General features: G+C 37.9%; 1 pseudogene; it reads left to right on the top strand.

The window, feature by feature from the left end:
• The window catches only part of LOC114495059, a 145,553-nt pseudogene extending 123,831 nt beyond the window's left edge, over positions 1-21,722 (top strand).
• The last annotated feature ends 674 nt before the right edge of the window (positions 21,723-22,396 follow it).

Raw genomic sequence — 22,396 nt, forward strand, 5'->3', positions numbered from 1 at the left:
CCCACCAATAGTGCACTAGGGTTCCCTTTTCTCCACATCCTCTCCAACACTTGTTTGTTGATTTGTTTATGATGACCATTCTCACTGGTGTGAAGTGGTATCTCAGAGTGGTTTTAATTTGCATCTCACTGATGGCTAGCGATGCTGAGCATCTTTTCATATGTCTCTGGACCTTTTGTGTGTCCTCCTTGGAGAAGTGTCTGTTCAAGTCCTTTGCCCATTTTTTAATTTTTTTTTTTTTTGGTCTTAATAGAGTGGAGTCGTTTGAGCTCTTTGTATATTTTGGAGATCAAACCCTTTTCTGCGGTATCATTGGGAAATATGTTTTCCCATATGTTGGTTCTCTTTTCATTTTAATGCTGTTTTCGTTAGCTGTGCAGAACCTTTGTATTTTGATGAGATCCCATTTGTTTATTCTTTATGTCTGTTGCTCCAGGGGACATATCAGTGAAAATATTGTTACATGGAATTGCTGAGATTTTCCTGCCTATGTTTTCCTGCAGGATTTTCATGGTGTCATGGCTTATATTTAAGACTTTTTTCCACCTTGAATTTATTTTTGTGTATGGTGTAAGTTGCTGATAAAGTTTCATTTTTTTTCATGTAGCTGTCCAGCTTTCCCAATACCATTTGTTGAAGAGGCTATTTTTAGTCCATTTTATGCTGCTGCCCCCTTTGTCAAATATTAATTGACCATGGTGACTTGGGTTTATTTCTGGGATCTCTATTCTGTTCTGAACATTCTTAATTATTTTTAAACATAAACTTGATAGCCTCCTAAATAATTATTAATTATTGCAGAATTCTATTTTTGCAATTAAATCCATTTTTGAATCAAACTGATAGAATTTCAAATATAAAGCATGTAAAGATATTTTCAGTTTAATTTATATCTAAAAGTCTTATCTATATTTGAAAGCAAATGCACAGATAATAATGATAAATCAGAATGACACACCTTGTAGCCATGACTGTTATCATGATGACTACCTGTATTAACATATGTCATTTTGTGATCCTTGACCAGGCACAAATTCAGGGATAACTGAAATGGTGCTCAAGTAGGCATTTGGTTCTTCAAACTTCCAAAGAGAGAAGCCAAAGCTGAAGCCAAAAAGCAGGATTTTTGGCCAAATATCAAGAATAATTAGTGCATCTTTATACAGATTACAAGTCATGCATTTGAATCAGGTAGTTCAGCATGAAATACTCTGATTGCATTTTTTAAATCAGCCAGAAACAATTTTCACTTTTTTTGGAATAAAGAGATAAAGCAATCTATTTTCTAAAGGAAACTCTAACCATAGTTTCTGGGTTAGGCATTGCATAAATTTAAATGTAATTGTGAAGTTTAAAGATCAAGTGCTTTTCTTATGTTCTTTGACAAGTAGACATAATTAAATGCAAAGTGATGTTTAAGAACTAATATATCTTCCAGGACATAAAACTTAAAATTTTTTTTAGCCAGGACACCCAATGCAACTTTAAGATCAGAGTTACCACACCTAGATAAATGGTCTCCTTGTTCTTCAGAAAATTGTCTCCAAGGATGTAAATATTTACCTAAGTAAAAAGTATTGCAATTACAAAGTCTTAAAATTATTTATTGAAATGTAATATAATTAAGTTTCTTCTACTACCATTATAATCAACATGCGGATATAAATGACAAGAACAATAACGAAAGTAAACTGATTTTTTGCCTTGTAAGTACAGTATTTAGATAGTGCTACAGGGATTATGTGTTATATAATAAAAATAAGTTAAAAACAAACATCATGTGACAAGTTTTTGGTCAGTTTTTAAAAACGGCAAATTGATAAATCTGACTAGGAATAGTGGGCCAAATGATCCTTGAACTACTGTTTCATTATCTAAAGTTCCATAGAATGGCAATTCCTATTTATCATTTACTAGTTGATAATAAAAATGTTTTATTTAAGAGCAATGTCTGGATTATTAAATGAAAATTGACCCCATAGAAAACAAATTGTGATTAAAGTTATAAAGTCATGACAAATTGTTCAAATTTTTAACAATTACCATGGTGAGATCATAAATGCACTCAATAACTGTGATCTTATTCCTCAAATCATTTTGTCATAAATAAACTGCCTTGAATAAAAATAAGGAAAGAGTATTATATATAACTCTAGTTCATTTTTAATCTATAAATGTAGAAACTGGAAGAAATCTAAATGTCCAACAGCAGGGCATGGCCGATATGGCCAGCTCTCTGGGAAACAGTTGTCCTTTCTAGAATTACACTTTCCAGGCTCTCTTGCATCCATATATTTCCATGTGATCCAAGAGCCAACCCACAGCTGGTCAGCAACCTCTGTTTTGACCTGCTGAAAATGTGAACCAGGTCTATCGGATTCTTACTCTTTGGAATCTAAGATTGGGGTCTTTCTGTGTTAGCTATGAAAGTTACCAGAGCCAGATGTAACCTTGGAAAGAGAGCTGCTGAAACTGGAGATAGGGGTGAGTGTTGAACTCTAAAAGGATGTGGTTCAGGCTAGGGAGAACCAGGCACCACAACAGAAATTTATCCAAGACAAGTGGTCACACACAATGGAGTTTGTACATTGGTTGGATGCCATGCAATAAACAAAAGATACTCGGGGAGACAGGATACTATATCAAGAAAGAGCATAAAATTTAGAGTTAAACTACCTGGCTCTACAACTTACCAACAGTGTAATCTTAGTTTGTTCAATTTCTCTCTACGTTTCCTTATCTAAGGAAGGAGGGGCAAGGTTATACAGAACTTTGTAGGCATCACCAGGAGTTTGTATTTTACCATAGAAATAATGCAAGACCTATGGAGGCTTAGAAAGGGAAGCAATGTGATCTGACTTATGCTTTAGAAAGGTTACTGGGGCTTTTGTGTAGATGGTGAAGAGTAAGGGGAAGAGTGAACTCAGGAAGACCAGTTAGGACAGAAATCCAGATGGCAGAGTCCAGTGGCTTGGCTTTAGGTTGCAGAAGCAAGCTGGTCGGGTTTGGTTGGATTTGGGATGTTTTGGGGTTAGAGCTGACAAGGGCATGGAGTATGAGAGAAGAATCAAGGAGGCATCCTGGTTTTTGGCCTAATCAACTGGGTGAATGTTAGTGCCATTTACTGTAGTGTAAACTCTCCTTGTTTTGTACCTCAAGTACCTAGAACACATAGAGAAAATGGTTGGTGCTCAATAAATACTTGTTTACTAAATGAATGGGGAAGGCTCAATAATGGGAAGATGTATGTAGATATACCTGTATCTATGTCTACTTCTTTAATTACATCTGTGTTTGGATTTGAACCTTGATCTAGGCCTATATCTATATTTTGATGTTGGAAAGTCAATGTTTCTATTTTATCAATTTTAAGTTTTCAGTACCAGTTAGATATCCAAAGGGATATGTTGAGTAAGCAGTTGAATATTAGTCTGGAGTTCAGGAGAGATATCTGGGGAGGGTGATATAAATTTGAGGGTCATTAGTATGTAATGATATCTAAATCCATGAAACTAAATGAAAAAGCATATTTAGAGAAGTGGGCTGACAACCTAGTCCTGATGCCCTCCACCATTTAGAGGTTGAGTACTCCAGCAAAAGAGATGAGAAATAGAAGCCATGAGAGGAATATCAAATCAGTGAAGTAGCAGAGAAATCTAGAGAGAGAGAGTGGTCCAGTCCGTTAACTTACTGAGAAGTTAGGTCAGTTGAATACTAGAAATTCAACGTTGATGTTGACAAGATGAGATTATCAGGGTAGTTGTTAACTAAAGCCATTTCACTGCGGCGATGGAGACAACAGCTGTATTTTCTGAATGAAGTAGACTGAGGAAAAAATAGGAGGTTTAGAAAATAGAAGAACTTCTTTGTGGGAATTTTGTTTTAAATAAACTAGAGAAATTGGACAGTAGCTGAAGAGTATATGGGATTCAGTGAGACAGTTTTTAAGAGGTTAGTGGGTGGAGAGATTGAGAAAAAAAGAATTCAAGGACATGGAAAAATAATCAGTTAAAAAAATAGAGAGTGACGTTACATGAATGTGAATGATCCAAAAGTGAAACATTGATGATACAGGAACAAGGGAATCACTGAAGAAGCACTGTCTTCGCAAATGCTGGAGGGGATGGGATTGTGTACTTCCAGGGGAAGGGTGGCTGGGTTAGGATCACGGACACTTCTACTGTAACAGAGGGGAGTAAAGCATGTGGGTTCATCTACAGAAAGACTAATGGAATTGGTGACGATGATGATGAGGTGAGATTAGAGGAGTGCTGGCAGTTTAAAGAAAGACAAGCCTAGATAGAAAAATCTTAGAAAGCAAAGGAGTGAATACCAGGAAAATACAGTGGAATATTCTAGTAGTTTCAAGACTGTTTTGAGATTTGTGGTGAGAAATCCGAGGTGACTCCAATCAGCATGATTATGTGAATCTCCAACAATATTTGTCCACTCAGGTTTGGGCAGAAAACAGACTCATCATACTTCAACCACTAGTGGAGAGAAATAACTGTTAGGCTGGGTTATCACTGGTTTAAGATCTGCCTGGAGTGGCCATGGTGTCTGATGATGGCTAGGCAGAGAGGACCATCGCTGAAGGGGTAACCCTTATAGCACAGAGATGGCCAAACCCCATGATGGGGCAGTGAAGTAAATGAAGTGGTGTAGATTAAGACAACAGGCAATGGATGTTGTGTTGCAAGCTAGAGAGTGCATGATCTCTATAAAGGCCCGCTGCTACATTAGTTTACCCCATCATTGCCAAGTGAGTTTGTGGGGCCAGCAATGAGATCTTGGTATTGTTCAAGAGAAGCTGAAAATATGGTTTTTTATTTGAAATGTTCTTATTTTAAAAACGATCTGCATGTCATCCTCTCAAAAAACAAAAAAAGCAAAAAAAAAAAAACCCCACAAAAAACCCAACCAACAATACAGTCAATGGGCCATCAGTTTGCAACTCTCTTTGCATAACTTTTAAGTCTTCTGTAGAGTAATTGTAATCACCCGTGCTGTAAAGTGCTTTCACATACACTGCTTATTTTAACCCTTAATAGAAGCCAATCTGGTAAATATTACTATCTTCACTTAAAAAACAAGGGAACCAAGGCTCAGAAACTTGTGCTCTTAGGCCTTCAATAGATGTCTTGCATGCTGAAGTTCTGTCTTTACCTTCATTTCTATCTCTTGAAGCCTCCTACACTCAACTGAACTACCCACGTGTCCTTGAACTTGCCAGTATGTTCTTGCTACATTGTCCTTGCTCTGGATCCTTCTGCTTTGAATTCCTTTTTCGAAACTCAATTTCCCTACTTTATGACTTCTCTACTAAAGTTTAAATGCCTCCTCTGCAGGAATATCTTCAGCTGGCTTTATGTTTCCTTCTGTTAGTCATTCATACATCATATTTTGCTATGAATTATTAATTACTAACTAAAACTTTAGGGCAGGGAGCAAGATTTATGTCTCTTTACAGTACCGCATGGAATCCTTCTAAGTCTCTACACAAAATAGATATTTGGTGATATTTGTTGAATTAAAATTTCCACTTATTCTCAGTGGCAGAATAAAAGTTGTACATTTATTGTGTAGTCCATGATATGAGTCAAGCTTAGAATTAATTTAATCAACCTTCTGAACCAGCATAATAGAGATTCAGCACATTTCTATCTACAAAAAGGGTAAGAGCTCAGCCTGTGAGCTAGAAGACAGCAGCAGTGCAGCCTCAGAGATGGAATGAATCACTGACAAGACTTAGGCCATATCTCACTCACAAATAGCTGGCCAGTGATTACTGTAAAAAGACTTACTATGGCTTAGCTTCTGTGTTCAAATGTAAACCAAGATTTTCGAAGAGTTTGTTAAATAGTTCCTTAAAGAATATATACCTTATGTTGCAATGAGACCCCAGTGGATGGAACACTTTATGTCACCTCTTGAGAAGATACAGGGGTAAAATGCAATTAGACATTTTCATACCACTAGTGAATGAGAAACAGAAGCCACTGTCCCTCCAACAGTGAGATAAAAACAGGTTCATCTGCTAGCTGGGACTAACATATAGTACAATATTCATTTCCACTGACTCTGATTGAGAGAGAACACAGGAAGTGTTCACAGTTGCATTTTCCAGTTATTGCTTTCTTCTCAGTTTCAAACTGCTTCTCTTCATTTTTGTATGGTTTGGTATGAGCTACTTTAGGCATGCTAATTTAATGCTATTTTCTCCAACCTACTTGATGTCTGCAAAGAACTAAAGATGTATTTTGCATTAATGTTACTAAGTTGAATTGGTCAGGAATTAATGAAGATAGCTGGAAAAAAAAGACAGTATTTTTAAAACAGATTTATTCTAATTTATGTGCTAACGATTAAGTTAAAGTCCTTAGTACATGTATGAGTAAAATGAAAATTAATGAACCCAACAGAATTTAGACAAATGGATGAATTGAGAGGAGAAGCGGTGGGAAAATTGTAGATATTTATTGTAATCAATGAAATATCCTGGGTTGGGAGCTAATTTCTGAACAAGTCAATTACCATTGATTAGTTTGTAAAAGTTGATCTTTTGATCCTTAGCTGTCTCCAGCAGTTCCTTCAGCTGTGCTCACCATACCAGTAGGAGCAAGGACGTTCCCGTTAGAACAAAGGTCTCCACAGCTATTAGCTTACTTAGTAGCACTAGCTGGCTTTGAAATTAGCTTCCAATCATAAGTTTAACATAGAGTAAATATATGTAACATCGTTTAACTTTTAGGATAAAGGTGATCACAGGAGCCATACGTGATAAATCAGTAGGACATGTAATAATTCCAGATCAATGGATATTCACTAAACAAAGTTAATAAAGGTAATAAGTTATTACATTTAACTGAAGTTTTGTATTTGTTCACCACAGTCCATTGAAAAAGAAAGCTCTTTCTTTTACCTTTCCAAAGTAACATGTGTAATTAAGTACGAGGACACGTGAGGCTGAGAGACTGGTTTTGGGATCCCTGTCTGTCCCCACGAGCTGACAGAATCAAGGCAAATTACTGGTCCAACTTTTTGTTGTTTTTCAAGTTTAAGTGGTACTACTGAGACCTCAGAGGTGTCAGTATTGGCACTAGTTCTGGTACATAGGATGCTTTCCACAAAAAATAGCTACATTATTACATAGCTATTTTAAATATATAAATAAAAGATGAAAGTATAAATTAACACAACCCCAAAACATTGATATAATTTCTTGTGGGCTTTTTTTTCTATATATATTTTCACACACACACAAAATTGAGATTGTGTTATACCTGTTATTTTTGTCTTCTCACTCAACAAAATATTGGCAATATCTTCTGGTAGCATTAGGTATTAGTGGAAGCTCTTTTAAAGGTTTTATTTATAAGTTTTTCTGAGATGAATTTGGGATAACATGTCAGGGATTTCGAATTTCCATCCTCTTGGGTGACAGAAGTTGTACCCGTAGGCATCCTTGGCAGGGACTGCCACTGCAGCCCAGTCAATGGCATCTATTTCTTTCCATCAATAGACAGTTACAAAAAATATGTGGAGACAGTGATTCTTGAGAATCCCCAATTTTTTTTGGTGCCTTAAAAGCCAATTTCCTAAACAACCATATGCTAATGAAAATCTAATATAGTAGGTTCTCACAAACCTTAGATGCAGAGTTAAACTGGAGAGTCTAGGGCAGATGCTAAAGATGAAACTCTATCTGCCCTGTCAGTATTAGCAGCAAGAGGGGATGGCTCAAAATCACCAAGAGATAAGTTGGAAATGCTGGCTTTTGCCCCTCCCCTCTCTGCCTTATCTTCTTATCCACTTAAGTCTTCGTTTCTCTCTTCTCAGTGTTCATCAGCACCATTGTTCACGCTCTCTGGCAATCCATAATAGCTCTAGTTTCAATCCAGCTGTCATGAAACAACAGACCCAGTTTATGCAGAACCTGAAGCAGAGCACACTTCAGAAATTCCCAGAGAAGGTCAGAGACACAGAAGTCATTTCAAGCTGCTGCAGCCAGAACCTACATTTACCAATAGAATTGGTATTAAATGAAAGGCAAACTTGTTTCGTTTTTAGTCTATAGATTTGCGACCTGGCAGAAACTCCATTTCTTTAACATGACCCTTGCTTTCTCTCTGTCCACTCCCTTCCTTAATCATTAAGCCCTCATGACATCAGATTCTAATCAGCATCAAACTGTCTTAAAGAGCAAAGCCTCAGGTCTGTTACCAGAGAATCAGAGTTTTGATTAAGCTACAGATAACATCTTGACTTTAGTTGTGTTTCAGCCTCAGGCCCAGGAAAGCTGAACTACTGTTCTGACCACACCCTCATGAGACCAGACAGAATGAAACCTTGGCTGACTTCAGGGCCTAACACACTGGTCAAATATTGTACCCCAGCCCCCACCAATCAGTACAGCCGATGACCTCAACTCCTTTAGCAACCAGTGATTAATGACTTCCCCCCTATATAACCCTCCCTCCCCACAAACCATGGGAACCAGGTCTTTGAGCAGGGATTCACCTGTGAATCTGGGCTTGACACCATTTCCTTAAAACAAACCTTTACTTTCTCACCTGTGAACTCCTGTTTACATCTTATAGGGCTTTGATGCATGGTGAGAAATGGACCCCTTTGGTCTGGTAACAGACTTTTTAAATGTTTGCTGTAGAAGCAAGCAGTGAGGGGAGAGAGAGAGGGAAGGACTCAGAGACTGAGAGAGAATGCTTGGGAAAAAGAGGCAAAAACTACCTGCATCTCAAAGACCTTCAAGTACAATTCTCCTTTGTTTCAGACAACTTTTTAACTACAGTAATCTTATCTGTGAGTATGCATATTAATTGTTGTCTATATTATTGTTTTAGAATTTAATAAATTGCTACTTTGTATTATTTTAAATGTTTATTTTGGTTTTATTGGGGGTGGTTAGGAGGGAAGTCACAGTTTGCATTCAAATGGAATTCAGTTATATCCATATATATCCAGTGGGGACTGTGGGATGGGTATGTTCACACCAGAGGACTACTTACATGAGGACTGAAGTTCTTCTTGGGCAAGAACTCATTCTAAGAAAAAGGACATATTGACCTTAGCTCAGCAGGAAGCTCTAGCTCCATGGCTTCAGCTTGATTACAGCTGTTTTAGACCACCCTGTGGTTATACGGGGACTTCAGTTATCTCTGGTGTTCACTGGAGCAGTGGATTCCAGCAGGGATTGTGAGCACTTGTGAGCCACTCCTTGGCAACTCCTCAAGTAACAAAGGGAGACTCTTCTCAGGCAAGAGGTCTTGCTTGAGCAGGTGGGACAACTGTTGAAATTCGAGATATTACCTTTTGCATGATCTTTATATGGCCCATAGGACGAAAGCCTGAGAACTCAGATTGAGTTTCGTGTTGTTTTGTCTTCTCACCAACATAGTAAATTTTTGCTGAAAACGGGGGCCGTTAAATTTTTTCCTTTCCATCCCTCGGATGTGTCTCTAACTCTGGCTTTCTTTATTCTCATCTGAATTATCATAGAAGCCACTATTTCCCAGCCTCCTATCTCATATTCTAGCCATTCATTCTCCTCACTGCTGCTGGGCTTCTCTATCTAAATGAGAACCCAGTGTGCACTCTCCAGTCAATAGATGGTGTCTGCACTCGCCTCTTTTCTCCCCCATTTACCTTTGAAATGACTAAGAAATATACAACTAAAACAAACTCATTACTGCAATGACCACAGGAAGAGAAGTAATGTCAGAAGAGAAGACATGTTGAGGGAATTTTTGGAACATATAAGGCAATCCATTCAGAATGGAGGCGCTCATGATACAAGGCAAGCAAAGAAAGCAACTCCTGGAAAACTGTCTGATTATAATAGAGGAGAGATTTGCTTAAAAGGGTTATCTTCTATTTTTTAGGATAAAAATTAAAAGTCACACTGAATTTGCTTGGTTTAGAAACCGCTTGGTGCGGTTTCTGAAAAAATGAATCAGAGATAATTTTGTACAGGTCACCATAACCTGGCCACATAAAATATTTTACATTGTCTCCCTAAATAAAATGAAGTAGTTGAGCTAATAATATTAATCAAGCTCCTATTTTTCTGAGAGGTTCTTAGAAATTAATCTACCAATACGAAGTCAGCTTCCATTGCGACGTGGAGCTTGAAGAGTTGCACCTGCGGGGGGAGGGCAAGGAACCCTGGAAAAGGACTGAGTTCTCAAACTAAAGGAGACTGATGGCCAGGTGATGTCTTGGGGTTGAAGGCAACCTCTCAGCTTTTTTCCAGCTGAGGAGAGACATGGCTCAGGTCTGAGGGTGTCTTGCCCTGGGAACCTAAATTTAGACAGGAAGGTGAAGTGCATTTTATTCAGAGGTGCCATTTTATTTTAATCTTCCATAATTCATTAAAAACCCTCTTTTTAAAATTTTAGTTTTATTGTTTATGCTGTTACAGTTGTTCCCACTTTTTCTCCCTTTCCCCACCTCTACCCAGCCTCATCCTCTCTCCTCCCCAAGCCAATCCTCATATTGTTGCCTGTGTCCACGGGCTGTGCATAAATGTTCTTTGGTTAATCCCTTCACCATCTTTCATCCCATTCCCCACCCCTTTCCAGCAACTGTCAGTCTGTTTTATGTATCTAAGCTTCTGTTACTATTTTGTTTGTTAATTTTTATGTTCCTTTGATTCCACAGATGGGTGGGATTGTGTGGTATTTTCATTTCACTGACTTGGCTTAATTTACTTAGCATAATTTTCTTCAGGTCCATTCATGCTGTTGCAAAATATGAGTTTCTTCTTTTTTACTGCTATGTAGGATTTTGTCGTGTAACTGTATCACACTTTTTGATCCACTCATGTACTGATGGGCACTTAGGCTGTTTCCAAATCTTGGCTACTTGTTTATAGCTGCTATAAATAGTGCTGCTATAAACATAGGGGTGCATACATATTTTTTACATTGGTGTTTAGGAATCCCTGGGGTATATTTCAGAAGTAGAATCACTGGGTCAAAAGGGAGTTCCATTTTTAATTTTTAAAGGATATTCTGTATTGTTTTCCACAGTGGCTGCACCAGATTGCATTCCCACCAACAGTGTACTAGGGTTCCCTTTTCTCCACATCCTCATCAGCACTTGTCATTTATTGATTTATTCATGGTAGCCATTCTGATAGATGTAAGGTTACAAAGAGCCCTTTTAAACATTTTTTATAGTGAGGAAATATTTGATGACTAGTAAATGAAAGTATTTAAAATTAAGTGAATTAATCATAGTACAAACAGAATAGCCATTGTTAATATAATGAGTTTGTGTGGCATTGGTGTAACCTGTCAGCCAAGAAGAGTGGACTGGAATGTGAATGTATATTTTTATGGCTGAACAGTATTCTACTGTGTAAATATGCCACAGTTGTTCTATCCACTCATCTACTCATGGGCACTTGGGCTGCTTCCATATCTTGGCAATTGTAAATAATGCTGCAGTGAACATTGGAGTGCTCATGTTCTTTCAAATTAGTATTTTGGGTCCTTCAGACACATTCCCACTTGGCTGTAAAAAAAGAAGAAAGATTTATCATTTGCAACAGTATAGATGGACCTGGAGAATATTATGCTAAGTGAAATAAGCTAGTCAGAGAAAGACAAATACCATATGATTTCACTCATATGTGGAATCTAATGAACAAACTGAACTAACAAGCAAAATAGAGACAGACTCATAGATAGAGAGCAGGCTGACAGCTAAGACAGGGAGGGTAGGGTGTTGAGGGATTAAACAAAAGGGAAAAAGGACTCATGGGCATGGACAACTGTGGCAATTGCAGGGGAGAGTTAGGTATAAGGGAACTAAATGATAATGGAAAATATACAATTAAAATCATTAAAATAGATATTGGACAATTTAAGTCTCGTGTGTGAAATTTAAAATTACTTGCTAGTAGGCTTTTGATTTCTGATTCAATAGACTGGAACAAATAATTCCAGTCTTCCTCTTGGTTCTGTATTTCACTAAGGTAAAATAATTAAGGTGACATTTTTTGCTTGGAGAACCCATCAGTGCTATTAAGACCAAAGGTAAAAAAAAGTTCAGCTGGAAGTTGTGCTAAGCAGTTTGGAGCAATTTTGAAGGAGTGAATGAGCCTTGTTTTAATGTGTAATTAATGGATTTATCACAGTCCAGATTCTAATACAGTTTCAAAAGTAAATAAATTATTCATTAAATGTGAATGGTTGTATTTTGCCATTTTTTTCCTACTTTGCCCTAGTGAGGGAGAGGAAGCATTAGTTTTTATTTTAGTTACTTATGAATATTACCCAAATGTCAGCCTCTGAGCAAATTCTATTGGCAGCATGCTGACAGCTACATGGAGCTGTGACAATCTCCATGCCTAACAATTTAAATCTTTTTTAAAAAGATTTTATTTATTTATTTTTAGAGAGAGGGGAAGGGAAGGAGAAAGAGAGGAAGAGAAACATCAATGTATGGTTGCCTCTCGCACATCCCCTTCTGGGGGCCTGCCTTGCAACCCAGGCATGTGACCTGACTGGGGATCGAACTGGCAACCCTTTGGTTCACAAGCCCATGCTCAATCCACTGAGCTACACCAGCCAGGGCAACAATTTAAATCTTGATTAAAAACTCATAAGCATGGCCTACAGAGTAGGAGAGCCTCCTGGGAGTAGATGACAAGGTAGAACCAAGGTTTGGAGCCCTGTGAGTTCCTTGGAGTTAAGCAGAGTTAAGGGCAGGGTTTAAAGTGGGACAGGCAGTCCTTAAGCACTAATGTGTGCAGCAAACAAAGGCAGTAAAAACAGGGCTGGGGCTGTAGGTGGGGAGATTGATCCCCTGGCAGGAGAAGGGGTCTGGGCATCAAGAATCCCATAGCAAGGAAACTGGACTGTACAGTGACAGTGACTTATCTGTGTACAATCGTCTCAGCACCGCATTTCTCAGTCTTCCTTATTCATTGGCTTGCATTTAGGTCAATGGGAGGAAGCTGAGGGAGGGGGGAGGAAGTGGGGAGCAGGAAAGCCAGTGTGTGTCTCCTTTGTAATTCCAGCTTCTGCGGGTGTTCCTGGGCTGCAGTCCAGCTCCCACCCCGAGCCCAGGCTCTGGGGCTCCAGTAACACTTTTTCCCTTTGCTCTCAGCCTGAGGAGGGGTAGCACCTTTGCACAAGATTTTAAATTTCTGGTTTGCCTCACCATCCCATGTTTCAGCACTCTGTGTTACTTACATCTGGCTTGCTTCAATCATTTGTATTACCTACCTGGACTTCAAAGGCACTCGAGTTTGGGATTCCTGGTCTGAGCATAGCAATGTTTGAAGGGCTGTCTGTCTTATTTATTTAAAAATTCCCTTGCTTAGCAGTCCCTGGCACACACAGGCGTTCACAAATGTGTGTTCAATGAACAAATGGATGACGTGCAGTATGGGTGGAAGAGCCACAGCCACATCTGACTGTGAGGCCAGGCCTGGGGTTTGGGAATGCTCCAGGTCAGAGTAGGGTGTGCAGAGCAGTGGGGCTCAATGTTTCCTGAAGGCTGTTTGGGTTGGTGTTAGGTGGGGCACCCGACTCAACAATGGCCTACTCAACTATTGTATCATCTTTTCCACTAAGGCGCCTCAGGAGAAATGCTGTATCTCCATGAGACAGTATAACAAATGACTGGTGGAGAGGACACATTTGTCATGTGAGTGTGATGACAAAGACTGGCTCAAATCTCAGCTCCAACCAGAGGTGCTGCATTAGTTCCTTCTCTGAGCCTCTGTTTCCTCATCTGCAAAATGTGGACGAGACTGCCACTAAATAGAGCTCTTTCAAAAATATATGTCAAGTGCTTGGGACAGATTAGGTATTAATAAGTAGTAGATATTATTGTTATCCTTCTTCTAAATAAATTGAATGTGCCAGTTCATGAATTAGTGGTTTGTTACAAAGTTAAGTTCTAACATCTGTTTCATGGATTAATTTTGGGATTTTTATTTCTGATATTATTGTAAAATATTGAAATACATGCATGAACATGAACTTGACTACCTATAAATAGAATTTAATTTGGTTACAAACACTTTCCAAATTACTATATAATACACTCATTTTAACAACTAAACATGATTATTTGAAAATTCACTTTTTTCATCTGACAATCTCATCTCAACTTTCTAATTATTTTTCATCTTGTTATTTTTGATATTATTTATTTCAATGTTATATTTCTTTTTACAGAAAATCAAAGTGGCTTACAAGTAGTATCTCAGCGAGTCTCATGTACTATCCAGTCTGTATAATGAGGCTATTTCTGTATTTCTAGCTACAATGAGGGTTTGTTTATGTGGACATAGGACTACAATGCTTCCAGTCCAAAACTTGTTTGAGAGATGTACATACAAATTCTTATTATTTTAGGAATCAATCCATTTAGCAAAATGTTGTCCTTGTCAGAAATCTTTTCATATATACACTCATAATCTCTCTACATGCAGTGTTTATATGTATTTAAAACAATGTATGTATGTAGTTAACACTATGGCATGTTTTATCTGATGTTAGAACGATAAGTTTCTGTTTATTTGGATATGTGAATGGTAGGAAGTCCTTTCTCCCTCTACTACGACTTGTTTTCAATTTCTCCATACCTCTGATGTCTCCAAAGAGGTGCAGATTTCTGGACTCTGGTTGGCCTCTCTCAGTCAGGGCTGAGCCAGACCTGCAGTATTGAAAAGGAATGTCCTCCTATTCAGCCCTCCCTTCCCTTTCTGCTGCATCCATTGGTTCTGAGGATATGAAAGATGAGCCTTGGACTCCTTTGGGCCTAGTTGTTGTGGGTTTTTTCCCTCTCACAAAAGCACTTAGGTGCCTGGAAATTCTTATTGTTTCAGGCTGTAGTTGATGATAATATTGAGATTTAATAGGAACACAGAGGCCCTACTTTGGTTCAAGGTCTAAGCCAGATGCTGCAGTTGAGATTTATCGCAGATCCTGTGCTGGAAGCTCTGTGTGCCCAGCTAACAAGACAGTGGGAATTACATTTTCCATGAGTCATGACCTTATGTGGTAGCTCTTTCAGGAACCTAGAGCGAGAAGGGTTGACCTGGCCAAGGCAGGATTTGGCCACCACCCTTCGTAGATAACACTGTTGAAGCCTTACTTGTGCTTTCAGATGGGCAAATTAGTGTTATTTGGTTAAATTTAAATTTTATGTGTCATTTTTGGTGGAAAATCTGATTGGCTCTTTTCTTCTGATTATTGTTGCAACTTAAATATCTCAGAAAGATATTAAATAGTACTGAGTACCAAATCTATATGAGCTTAAGTTCTAGGGTAGGCATGCTCAGATTCATACCTCGACATTAGACAATGATTTTCTCCAACCTTGATGGTGCAAATGTCTGGGATGCTGCGTTACAGGGATGCATTGACTTGGATGCTGTCCATACTATTGTTTCCTATGGCTTTGTTACCTGTAATTAGTGGAAAAATGTTTTTAAAAAGTGAACAAGACTTCTAATTTTGGCAGTATAATGAAATAACCTGAAGACTCTAACTATAGAAATTGTAAACAGTGGATAAAATATAAAAAATATAATTTGAATGCATGACGGAGATAGCAAAAAATCAAAAGAAATCCTTAGAGTGAAAGCTTGAACCTGAACATGTAAATGACTGCTGACGTTGGTGGTTGCTCTAAGGGCCCATGCAGGTCCTGAATGGGCCTTCCTTTGGGTTTAGCCGTAGGGGGTGGCTGAAGGTCAGAAGTCAGTCAAGAGCTCAGGTTCTGGAGGCTAGGTGTGCTGTCCTGCTCTTTACCCTTTTTTGTCTTTTCCATCTGTTCTTTTCAAAGGCAGTGCCATTATATACTGATTCTAGATTATTAGCTCTCAAGAGATCTTAGAGGTTATTTAATCTAAGTCATTTTTTTTATGTAGGAGGGGATATTGAGACTCATAAAATTTCAATGGCTTCATTAGTGGCAGAACCAAGACAAGAACCAGTTTTCTCCTATTTCAGAATCCATTCTTCTTCACCATCTTTCATTCAAAAAAGAAACGATGGGTGTGTGTGTGCGCATGTATATGTGTGTGTAGTGATGAGTCTTTCTGGGCAGAAGCTTGAACAGATAATGTAATACACTTTTAAAATGTTTGGGGCTAAATGTTTATGTGGTGGGAGACAGAGGAGGGCCTTAGGCTCTTCCTAGGCTGCTGAGGCCCAGTTTCCCATGTCTACAGAAGGTGCCCCTTCAACTGTTCTCCTGGAGCTACAGATTGGAAGGGCTGGTGCTGCTCATTTTTTCCGTGTGCTTGGAGCAAATGGAGGTCTAGGCATCCCTTCATACTTTTTGAAGCACCATGAGGTCATAAGGCCCAATACAGAGCTAAGTTCACACCTCTCACCAGGACCATCCCTTTGAATGAGGGCTTGCATTAAGTATGACAAGATTCCTAGTGATACACTCTGACCTTCAGGGTTGCTGAAGGATTCCCCAGTCTCATTCCACATCTGAAGGTTGGGTGTTAGAATATGGGTCCATCAATGCTAGACAGAGATATTTGAGCTTTCTGGGCAGGGTAGTAATTTGATGTTTTTTAAACTGAGATCTAAAAATGTCATTCAGACCCATGGACATGGGCAATGGTGTGGTGATGGACTGTGGGAGTGGGGAGTGGGCTGTGCAGAGGAGGGCAAAGAAGGAAAAATTGAGACAACTGTAATAGAACAGCAATAAAAAATAAATTAAAATGTCATCCCATATTCATTTAGTGGGAATTTTAAAAAAGCAGACTTTCTATTTAAAAATGTGTCAGTAGCAGACTCAGTCACTAATTTACTTCCACTGACCAAAGCAGAGTCAATATTGTTAAAATATTCAGTCAAATGTTTTATTCTTTTTTCTCTTTCCAGTTTTCTGCTGCAGCTTTGTGAATAGGAAAACTTTTGGGGAAGCAAATTTAGATTTATGAAATTAAAGAGATACAAATTTAGATAAAAAAATGTTTCCTGTTTTTGGTGAGTAGTGGTACAATATGCAGTATTTGTTTTGGAATTTTAACCTGAATATTGACTTTTAATGAATCATGACTCTTTGAGTATAGCACACAAGTCCCCAATAGAAATAGTCTGATTCATTCTGGTCTGCTTTTCTTTTTAATTTTAAATATACACTTAAATTATTTTCCCTCATTTGTTGGTGCTGCCTACTTTCTGAGGTAATTAATGTAGAGCATCAGAAGAAGAAAAATGTGAGGCAAAGGAAAAAGGAACTTTAGAACTGGTTGTATTTCAAGGAGTGAAAGATCTAAGACCTGTTCTAGGTGCCCAGCCAGGTGGGTCCTAGCAGGGTGGACCTGGAGGTATGAGGAAGTGCCAGGAAGTGGGGGAGAATTATCAGCCAAGGAAGAAAGAACACCATGAAAGCTTGCATATTTCTTCTAGACACAAGCTTTTTCCCCTTATAGTATACTTTGAAAGAAGTGGATGCTTTCACAGGGACAGTAAAATTAATATTTTTAAAATACAGTGAACCATATAAATCTTTTAAAAATAGCATTAGAGAAAATTCAGTCTTATTTCACATGGGCATTTCTTGTAGTACTCAGACAAAAACTGAAATCATAACATTAAAATGTAATTTATTGAAGATGTTTCTTGTGGGGGGTAATCTTAGAGATTCTCATGTGTAGAATTTAATAGTAATCTACCTGGTATGAAAATTGTTCTAGAGAAATAGATGTATAGTCCTTTATTATTCTTTTCCTTAATATTGCTGACTTTAGACAGGAGCTGGTATTAACCAATAAAGTCTCATTTCCTGGGTTGATTTGGGAGCACTGGTGTTCTGAGGTGCCTATTGAAGAAGACCCATATATTTGTAGACCAAATAATTAGAACATATTCCACTGAGTGATCATCATTCTTACCTGGATGAATCCATCTCTGCAAAACAAGGTCCACAGGGTAGTTGGTGAGCATGATTAATTTCCTTCTCAAGAAATAGCTTTGAATCTATTTGGAGGAAAACTTGATTTGTCCCAGAATATCGTGCTGATGAATATAGCCATACTATTTTAGGCTGTAAAGTGATAAGTTATTAAATTTTAGAAAATATTCTTGCACCCAGTACATGCCAAACTTATCCATGACATATTCATATTTAAGAGATTATTAATATGGAATTTGGGATGACTTGGACAAGGACAGGGCAAATCGCCATGTAAAATACTATATAATCTCATAGTTTTAAAAATGGTAGCTCTCTTTCCAGCTGGTGCCAACCCATGGGCATCTCTTGGGGCAAGTGGCACAAGTGCACATGACCCAAGGGCAAGAGGAAACACGACCACAAGAAGCATCCCACATATGAGCTGGGAGATCCTGCTGCCAAGACTAAGATTGACCCCTGCTGCATACACACAGTTCTTGTGTGGGGAGCCAACAAGAAGGACTGAGCGTTGAGGCTGGATGTGGGCAACCTCTCCTGGGGCTCAGAGTGTTGTACGGGCCAAACAAGGGTTATTGATGGTGTGTACAATGCATCCAGTGACGACCTGGTCCACCTCAAGACCCTAGGAAAGAGCTGTGTTGTGCTCATTGGCAGTGGAACAAGTCCCAGTATGCACTGCCTCAGGGCTGCAAGAGGGGGGCCAAGTTGACTCCTGGAGAGGAAGAGATTTTAAACAAAAAATGATAAAAGAAAATTCAGAAGAAATGATGAGAGGAAAAAAATGCCCAAATCAGCAGTCCTCTAGAGGAGCAGTTCTAGCTAGGCAAGCTTCTTGAGTGCATCGCTTCAAGGCCAGGCCGGGGTGGCGGAGCACGGGGCTGTGTGCTAGAAGGCAAGGGGAGGGAGTTCCAGCTGAGGGAGATTAAGGTCCGAAAGGCAAGCAAATCCTCTTCTTTTCTTGAAAGCTCATTTTAAAATGAAACAAAACAAAAACCTCAGCTAATAAAAGTGTTTATGCTCAGGTTAAAAAAAAGTGGTAGGTGATTTTTTGAAACTAAAAGAATAAGTTCTTGATTACCTTCAAGGTGTACATACCTGTATTTCATTTTAATAATTGATGTATTTCTTCTTAAGTCATTATTGAAAGTAAACTATGTGCAAATCAGAAATAAATGATTAATAGGTAAATTGCATATCTTTCTATAAAACAGGTCTCAACAGACATCTATCAGGGAACACCTTGGATTAAAGTTTTTTTTTTTTTAAGATTTTATTTATTTATTTATTTTTAGAGAGATGGGAAAGGGAGGGAGAAAGAGTGGGAGTGAAACATCAATGTATGGTTGCCTCTAGCACACCCTATACTGGGGATATGGCCTGCAACCCAGGCATGTGCCCTATCTGGGAATCAAATCAGCAATGCTTTGGCTTGCAAGCCTGTGCTCAATCCACTAAGCTACACCAGTCAGGGTGGATTAAAGTATTTTTTTTTAAACTGATGAACACCTGTAATAATTTGAAGTACACAAATGATATTTTAAAAAATACAACTCAGAGTTTTAATTTTTCATGCACCTTTTTTAGTTAATTACAATTACCCCTTGTAGTACTTAAATCCTATCCTAGAAAATGTATTGTCTAAAATCTTAGAATATTCTCCTAACATATCTGACTCTACCCATCCCAGTTCAATCCATTGTAATATTACTCACATAATTTTTCTTGTTTTATAGTTTTATTGAAAGTGACTGAAGTACAATAACTACACATATTTTTAACTTTTATTTTTAATTAAATTTATTGGAATGACATTGGTTAATAAAATTATATAGGTTTCAAGTCTGCATTTTTAGGTTATATCATCTATGTATTGCACTGTGTGCCCTCTACCGAAAGTTGAATCTTCTTCCATCACCATATATTTTGCCCCCTTTCCCTTTTACTACCTCCCTACCCCTTCCCCTCTGGTAACGCCATACTATTTTCTGTGTCTATGAGTTTCAGTTTTACATCCCACACATGAGTGAAATCATATGGTTCTTACGTTTTTTGTCTGGCTTATTCAGTTTAGCATGTTTTCTCAGAATTCATCCCTATTGTGGCAAAAGGACAGTATTTCATCTTTTTTTATGGCTGAGGCAAACTACACATATTTGAGGTGTGTGATTTGATGAGTTTTGACATACATCAGTAAAACCATCACTACAATCAAGATAATCAATGTATCCATCCTTCCCAAAGATTTCTCACAGCCGTGCAATTGATCCCTCCTTCCTGCCTTCCCCAGTCCTCACACCCCCACATGGGCCCCCACCTCTCAGGCAATCACTGATTTGCTTTCTGTTCTGCCAGTAGGGATTAGTGTGTGTTTTTTAGATTTTATAAAAATGGAATCATATGGTATGTACTATTTTTTTGGTCTATATTCTTTCATGCAGAATATTTATTTTGAGATTCATTCAAGCTGTTGCCTGTATTAGTAGATGATTCCTTTTTATGGCTCTAATAGTGTTCCATTGCATGAATATATCACTGTTTGTGTATCCTCTTATTTGTTGCTGATCATTTGGGTTGTTTTTACTTTTTGACTATTATAAATAAAGTGGCTATCAGTATCTGTGTATAAATCCTTGATGGACATATGCTCTCTTTCTTTATTTTATTGTGCTCCACTGCATTTCTAAACAAAGAGGAATACATTTAAAAGAATCACTTTGAATAGCAGTTTATCCTGTTGTTGGAATTAGCTAACTGATGGAAATGTATTGTTAGTTAGTACCAACTAGATTGATGGGGATAAAAGAGTAAACTGCCAAGTTCCAGCTACCAACCTTTTGAGATCTGAATGCAGCAGCTCCTGACAGAAAAAAATTCATTTTCTACTTACTTACATGGAATTTTCCTACATCTTTCTTCTTTTTGAATCTTTTACATAATTAGTATTCCAATTACCACTTATCAGGAAAACCTTTCACATGCTATTTTACTAATTTAAAAAAATATGTTGTTTGGGCTTTTAAATACCATAATCTTTCCAGCCAAATGTTAGACATATTATTTTTTACATATTTGTGAATCTGTTCTGTTCTTTTTCATAGCAAAGATGTACAGAATTTCTAACATTGATTTGGCTAATGCATATTTAGTAAATATCTTCAATCTCTTAAGTAATGTTAGAGCGCAGGCTTTGCCTATAATTCAAGAGAGAATGATACTTTGATGTATTCTGCCTACTTAACAAGGTTGCTAACATAGTGAAGCACATGCCTCTTAACTAAAGGGAATTGCATTTGGGGATTTTAAGATAATATTTAAGTGTAAGTGACATGTAATTAAATTAATTAATAGTTAAAAAGTCCACAAAATTTACATACAAAGTGAGTTTATTCATAAATTAAATTTGCGATTCTGCATAATTTGAGTTGCCAAGAGGAAAAGATCAAGACAACTGGCACAATATTCTATTATAATATATTTTTAAATATTGTGCAAATATTAATGAAAGTGGAAAGGAGATAAACATGGGCTCAGTTTATAGATTCATCCTGACCTTCAGTTTTCAGCTTAACTATTTCCTCCTAAGACTTTGCCTGGGACTCTGAAGTAGGTCTGTTTCTGTATTCTGCACCACAATTCTCTATTCATTGCTTTCATAACATTTTTTTTTCAGTTTGCAATTGTATAGTTTTTAATCTGTTTCTTTATTAGGTAAACTCTCACCATTGGGTTTTAGAGGTAAAATAGGCAAAGATTTGTCAATGGATCCAAATTATATTGGTGCCCAGCGTGGGTGAGACCGAATGGTCTTAGACATTAGAAAGAGCATTTGGAATCAAAGAGTCAGAAAGATCAGGGCTTTTGTCACAGCTGGGGCACTGGGCGTTGTAAGTGCTGCTGATGTGTAGATTATTGGGAAGAGGCATCATGCAAACAGTGGATAAGCCCTTTCTCTCTCTCTTTTTTAAGGCATTTGGGGATCGAACAAATTTTGATACCAAAATTTTCTCTGTTTTCCTTTTTCTCAGTTAGGATGAAAAATCAAGACTTTATACTGTAAAACAGCTAATATCTTGTGCATGAACGAGTACCACTATGTGAAATATTAATAGTTCACCTTTAGACATTGGCATAGTAGGTAGGCAAAGTGAGGTGTGGGTAGGCAGTGGTAGACAGACTTCCCAATTTGTACCTCTTTACCTTAGTGTAAGCAAATTCTAGGCCAAAAAGGGGCTTGGGTTCTGATTTGTGCAAAGGCTTCTGGAGCTTCCCTGCCCTCTGATTCCATATTTTCTCATATTGGCTCTGAATTGGGTTGTGGATTATAGGAACTCAGATTAAAAATTTAATCATTGAGGGGTGGTGGGGTCTTACTAATGAAGAGATAAATAGGAAAGGAGAGCCTTATAATAGATCAAAGGTGATATTTTCTTAGGCTGTGATAGACAAAAATGTCAAAGAATTTTACAAA

Source organism: Phyllostomus discolor, chromosome 4, assembly GCF_004126475.2.
Source record: "Phyllostomus discolor isolate MPI-MPIP mPhyDis1 chromosome 4, mPhyDis1.pri.v3, whole genome shotgun sequence".
NCBI lineage: Eukaryota > Metazoa > Chordata > Mammalia > Chiroptera > Phyllostomidae > Phyllostomus > Phyllostomus discolor.